The 7,396-nt window shown below is 32.1% G+C and overlaps 1 long non-coding RNA gene across 1 annotated transcript; it reads right to left on the bottom strand.

Moving 5' to 3' along the window:
• Positions 1-5,248: 5,248 nt before the first annotated feature.
• LOC108195741 (uncharacterized) lies at positions 5,249-7,122 on the bottom strand. The gene is made up of 3 exons (XR_001801591.2): positions 6,940-7,122; positions 6,573-6,621; positions 5,249-6,436 (listed from the first exon to the last, which is right to left on the bottom strand). It is a non-coding gene; the product is annotated as an uncharacterized LOC108195741 (long non-coding RNA).
• Between the last annotated feature and the right edge of the window lie 274 nt (positions 7,123-7,396).

A 7,396-nucleotide genomic window follows, 5' to 3' on the forward strand; every position in this document is an offset into this window, starting at 1 on the left:
TAATTACAAGGGTGTTTACATTGGAAGCGTGAGTGGACAAGGTAGCCCAACCAAAGATTTATAAACTATCTTTCTAATTTCATGGGCCCAAATTGAAAAAGCCCAATTAGCCGCCTATATAATCATAACACATTACCCTATCAAACCCGCATTGTCCTACAAGCCACAAATCGCAGCCTATATAATCATAACACATTACCCTAGCTATCAAACCCACTTTGTCCTACAAGATACAAATCCGCCGCCTATATATAAAACCAGTTAAATTTGCTTGAAGAAATTACAAATCAATGGAAACTTCCAACAATGGGTACCAACTATTGGTTGAAGAGTCTAGCAATCACCCCGATCAATCAAGCTATCAAATGATATTAGAGGATGGTTATTCAGAATTATCACTCAATCATCCTTCTATTGATCAGGTAATGCAACTTACACCACTAATATCCTCTTTTGTATCTTTCAATAATTCATTATTTATAACATGATGCAAATACTCTTTATCCCCTTTACACAATTATTATAGGCATGATCGTGAAATATCCTCTTTATAATTGATTTTTATTTAGTATTTGTACTTGTTATTTTGAAACTCTTGTAATTATGTATGATTCTTATGAGCCAAACTAATAGGCTTTATAATTTCTATTAAAATGTCTTATATTTAATTTAATTAATGAAATAATATTATCTATTAAATATAATTAATGAAAGAATATTATCAAAGAATATTTAATTACTCTATATGTTTTTTTTTAATTTTTAAAATATGAAATCAATAATATATAAAAATAAGTTGAAGATGTTTAGAAATAATTTTTTTAAAAGTCTGTAAAATTAATGTAAAATAATTTGAAGTCATTTAAAGAGATGAGTTACTTTCGATATGTATTTATTTTTATTTTTATCTTTTCTAATGTATAAGTATTGTTTTTACCTTAAAAGATTAAGTAAATATACTTAATATAATATTTGCATATAAGAATATTTAATTTACCTAGATTGTTACTTGTTTGGCTATATTTGATGCAGATATGTTTTAACATTATTTATTATTTTGTGTACTTGTATTAATTCAAGCATATATACAATTCTTTTCAAACTTTCATTTCAAAATAATCATCTAGCTAGCTGATTTTTATTGTTTGCCAGGTTACAAATGATGAACCAAAACAAACAGGAAGAAGTGATGACAGGGAAGTTTTGCTGCTTTCTAGTGAAATGCAAAACCCTAATCTGAGGGATGCAGCAGCTGCTATCTCTACACGGATTCCCACTGTTCCTGATCTCAACATGCATCCTCTTGATCTCAACATGCTACCACCGACAGAGGAGGAATTGGAGGAGGAGGAAGGCAGAGATCATATGGCAACCCATGAGTCAGAAATACAAAACCCTCGTCCTCATGTGGGTGAAGCTAGTGCAGCCATTAGTATTTCCACTCGGGTCAGCCCTATTATTGATCTCAACCTCCATCCTCTTGATCTTAACATGCTACCCACAGAAGAAGAAGATAATGGTCAACCCAGAGATCATCGGGCAATGCATGTTTTCCAGAATAATCATCCTTCCCTTCACATTCACTCTCCTCAAGTAATTTCATCTCCCTCTTTCCATTGTTAAAATTTTTCTGTAATTTTATTCTTGATTTAGTACCCACTTAAAGTTTCCCTGAACCTTAATCATTTTGCCAATATTGTCGTTCAAGCCAAAGGTAACTCATGTTTAATATTTGCATGGCATAAATTTATATCTAATATGCTTTCTTCCTCATCTGAATTCTTGTAGGAGGAAGTCTCTAGGACCCCAAGAGCACTTGATCCCCAGCTACAGCTACAGCTACTTTTCAGATTATTAAATTCACATTTTCAGCAAATGGGACGAGTTGATAGCAGCAGATTGTCAGAGGGAACAATTATGCAACATTTACAAATAAGATATTGTAATGCTACAACTACAAGTCCTAGCCAAGAACCTGATATATGTGTCATATGCCAGGATGAGTATGCAGCTGAGGAACTAGTTGGGGGTCTTCGATGTGGACATGAATATCATGTGCAATGTATAAGGCAATGGTTGAGGAGGGACAACAAATGTCCAATTTGCAGAGCCACAACCATATTTGTTGAACATGTTTTTTTCTAATAAGAAGGCTTGCTGTATGCCTTACAAATAGCAATGCATTTATGTTAACTAAAATAAATGTATGCCTCCTAATTTCTCTGAGACCCATTTCTCTTGTAATGATAAGTGCATTTCTCTTGTAATGATAAGTGGTTATTAATCGAGTGATGAGCAATGAGTTTACATCTCTTTGAAATAAATTTGTTATCAAATTATGAGCTCTCATATGGTCTTATTTATAAATTAAGATATTGATATCCATAATTTATACGAATTTATACGTATATTATGCTTATTATTAAATGATGGTAGAATGTATTGTTTGGGTGAGATGTATGTTTTTCAAACCAATAAACTTATATATGTTTTCACTCATGAAAAATGAAATAAATAAAATAATAAAATAGGAAATATATATATATATATATATATATATATATATATATATATATATATATATATATATATATATATATATATATATATATATATATATATATATATATATATATATATATATATATAGAGTCCTACTCCAATAGAAACTAAATTAGCCTAAAAACTAAAAACCAATTTCTGGACATTTTTTATCACTATTTTTAACTACAGAAATCACTAATTTGTACATAACATATCACTAATTTATATATAGCATATCTCGCGAATATAAATATATATACACACATATATGCAACGTATATAACCATCATCTTCACCTAAATCGTAATAATGGACCTCTTACCACCATTACCAGACGTTTCAATGACTTGCCACCATTGTTTATGACTTGCCACCATTGTTTATCATCACTAATAATCACATACACTTTCCATCATAACTTACAAAACTAACGACTACTTACCATCATCATACAACTTCTCTTGCGGCTTCCTACCGCCAAGAACCTTCTACGGATGAAATTGATCATCTATAATCGATTATCAATAGTTTAGATAAGTAGATTTTCTCAATTTTGATAATAAAAATCGCTGTTTACATACTGTATAAAAACAGTGATTAGTGCAGTATAAATTAGTGATACCCGTAGTTATAAATAGTGGTAGGGAAACTGGTTTTTAGTTTTTATTTTAAGAGTGATTTCTATTTGATCATGAGCCTATATATATATATATATATATATATATATATATATATATATATATATATATATATATAAAATTCGATAAAGATCGAATATACTATTTTCCATGTAATTTGTTTTTATCTATGATATAATAACAATCATGGTATAATTTGTACATCAGTATGATGTAAAAGTTACACCATCTCATGTCATGGCCATGAGAGAAACCCAAAAAATAGTTCTAATAAATATAACAGAAATGAAAGTTAGGGTACTAGGGATGACATAGCAGGCCATAAAGAAACTGGTATTTGGTGTCAATGTTTATATATAAACTCCAGAGAATGAAACTTTTTGAATTTCTCGTAGTTAATTCACCATGATAATAAATTTTTTTGTTATTTATTAAGATACTACCTGATCACATTTCTTAGTTTAGGAATTCATTATATGCCACAATATCAATATTTCAATATTAATCCCTACACACTATATGAAGATAATTCTAGTCAAAATGACATATTTCTCTTCTCTTTTTTTTATGGGACATTTGCCAAACAATTTGCCCAAATTCAGTCTGAATCTCAAACTCCAATTAGGTAGTTTTTAATTATGGGGAGGTGCTAATTATTTTATCTTAAATGGGTTAGCAAGTATAATTATATAAAACACCTTGATTAGAAAATCAAATGTGCTTCATAGTGGGCTATAAAAACTTGTTTTTTGTTTGAGAATATTTACGACACAGTGGTCAGAGAGGTTACATGCATGTTAACTACGGACTCTAGTCTAATACTTTTCAGGTGAGCCAGAGTCGAACCCGGGTGTCCAGGCACAATAGAGGATAGGGCTATCCAATCGTGTTCGTGCTCCTACTACTTGGTCTTATTCAACTTGATTTGTGTGGAGATTTTTTTTTTCTCTTTTCAGTTGATTGCGTGCATCATATGTAGTGAATGATAAAACGTTGCTAATTTTGTGGTTTCTTTCAACTTCGATAACAAAGTTTTCCTTAAGTTAATGCCTCCGTATTTTATTTGTTAACAATTGGTTCTTAGATAAGTATTAGTATACTTCTACTTCATCTTATTCAACTTGAAATATTTCTTATTTTGTTAAATATTACTTTGTACTTGTATTAATTCAAGCATGTATACACTTCTTTTCAAACTTTCATTTAAAAATAATTATCTAGCTAGCTGACTTTTATTGTTTGCCAGGTTACAAATAATGTTGAACGGGAACAAATGGTAGAAGGGACACTACAACAAAAACAGCATCAGACAACGGTTTTTGCCCGTTGTCTGATACCCAAGAAAACCGTGGTCTATTGAGATGCCGTCTGATACGCACCTCAGACAACGGTACGTACCGTTGTGTGAGATCAAGAAATACATCGATTTATGTTTTTCTGCGTGTTGTGTTACATCCAGTAACAACAACGGAATCATTTAACAAAGTGTTGTTATAAGCAATTCACAACAACAATCATATTTTCAATTTGTGTTGTTATTAGGAGTATCCACAACAGATTTTGATTTTACTCACTTGTTTGTAAGAGTATCAGACAAGAATATTTGTGTCATAACGGCTTGTGTTTTACTACATTGTACAACGGTCTTGTAGAATGGGCCACTTGTGTAAGGCCCATATAACACTAGTCTGTATATTAGGACAATTGTCTTGAAAGCTTTTCTACAACGGTTTTTATTTTCAGATGCTCGAGTAATATTGCTTTAGACAATGGTTTGTGACTACTATTTACTTGTTTGTATATGTCTTAGACAACGGTTTTATTCTTAATATTGTGTTGTTTGTAAGGGTTAGGACAACTGTTTTTTTTTTCCTTTTGTATTTAGTTATGTCAGACAATGGTTTTACATAACCTAATTAAACTATGCTCAAGAATATAATTAAGAAGCCATAAATTAGTAACAAAAGTTTCCATTGCCAACTACAGTAACAATATACAAACACAAATAAGTTTAGACCGCTCGCAGTAGTTCTACCTATAGAAAAAAATAGATTTAAAGAAACAATATCTTAAACCAGCCACATTGCCACCCAATTTGCTTGCAAGCACCAGATTCTACTAACAAAAGCTCAACCACCAAGGTAGATGATACCCAAGGAGAAAGAGGTTCAGTCTGTTGTTTTCTGCTTGTTGAACCAGCCTTTTTATTCTTCTTCTCTAAACCATCAAGTAAACCACTAAGATCGTGAACTGCAGATTTTAGATCTTTTACGGAGATTCCTGTTTTTAAGATATGCTTCTCCCAGTTCGAAGTCCAACCAACCAAAGTAGGAAGTGAGTCAACACCTAACTTCTTCACCATTGGATCTGATGTATCATGAACCTATAACATATTTGAATATCAATTAAGCACCAGAAAGAGGAGTAAAAAGAAAACAGCCTGTAATAACCACTACCACTATAAACAAACTAACAAGTAACTAGTCGTTACTTCTTTCAAGCTTAAAATACATGATTCTCAATATCTACATAAAGTATTAATAAAAACTATAATCTTTATTGTAGGCAAGAAGGGTGCCATTATGCGGACTTTGTAGGCTTTAAAAATTACCAGTCATGGTAGGTTCCAATCAGGACCTGTCATAGACTATTGCAAACTATACATTACATCAGTGCCTTGATAGGCTCCTCAAAACAAGGATTTAAATCATACATATCTTGACTAATACAGGAAATCTATATTTTAGGTAACTGCCTTTGAATCAATTATACAATATGGTACGACAATAATTATTTGCCCACACTGCTTTCCAACACCCTTGTACCTAATCTGATAGAGAGTGTTGCAGCACCAGTAATTCACTTGTGATCTATGAGTAGGAATAATATTCACGTACATACATTTAATACAAAATGAATAGGTTCACAAGGAATAGAGCTTACTAGATATCAAGACCAAAAATCTGTATGAGGTTTGAAATACATTTGGTTGACACTGATATCAACATGTTTAAATGAACTAAGAGTACACCATACTTACCTATAACTTGAACTTGGAAAATAATATAATGACAAGTATAAATTAATTATAATATCACTTACTAGTTAACTGTGTGGACTGATATATTAAAATGTCACACACTCAATGGTTCTGAGTAAAATTTCAGCAGGGGCTCCTCCCCCAATTTGTGTCACTTACACATGTATGCTATTAGCAATCCTTCAGGCCATTTGGGAAGGGAAGGTAGTGCTAGCTACGCTTCCCAGAAGTTTGAAACACAAGGTAAGCAAAATAATTAATCTGGCAGCCATATAATCAGAATTTACAAAGAGCACTTTAATATGATATAGTCAAAGTGAAAACTTAACTTAATTTTGTTTATATAATACCTGGTATTCTTCTCAATTCATCACTAGTGCTTCTACTTCAATATCATTCCTGTAAACAACAAAGTGAAATATTTATCAATAATAATAAGTAAAAGATGAGCTCATGACAAAGAGGAAAACAAGGGATCTAAATTTAGCAGAGAAAACAAGAGCGAATAGTTAGCACTGCCTACTTTTGGCTTATATGTTGTCTCCTTTGCTTCACATAGACTTTCATATTTACATATAGTATTTACAGAAGCAGTAAGATTTGGCAAGCATAATATAAAACACACACATTCTGTGGTGTGGGAACAATTATTGACACATTCATACTCAATATGCAATTGATTAAAAAAAATATAAATTGAGAATCTAGGGTTTGGACCTGCAAAAGCAGAATGAAGATGCGAATCAAATTCTTATTCTCCTTTAGCTGCTTCAGAGAATCAACACACTCCACTTACAAAGCAAGCCAAAAAGAACGGTTAGTATGTAAAACAAATCCTAATCACAAACAAAAAGAGGATAAAGAGAAGAGAGACATCGAGAGAGAAGAAAGAGCCGGACAGAGAAGAGAGACAGAGAGAGAGAGAAGAGAATAGAGCTAGTGGCCAGAGAGAGAAGAAAAGAGAGACCCGTGAGAGAGAGAAGAGAAGAGAGACCCCTGAAAGAGAGAAGCATAAGGGGGAAGCCGGTAAGGGAATATGATGCAAGAGCAAGCTTCCCTTGTTTCGATAGCTTCTCTGGTGTACTGTGTTCACCTTCTACATACTAATCGGAGATGTAGAAGAAGAAAGATACAAAGAGAGGGAGGAGGAAACCAAAATTTGAGTTTAACGCTA

Source organism: Daucus carota, chromosome 7 (assembly GCF_001625215.2).
Source record: "Daucus carota subsp. sativus chromosome 7, DH1 v3.0, whole genome shotgun sequence".
Lineage (NCBI taxonomy): Eukaryota > Viridiplantae > Streptophyta > Magnoliopsida > Apiales > Apiaceae > Daucus > Daucus carota.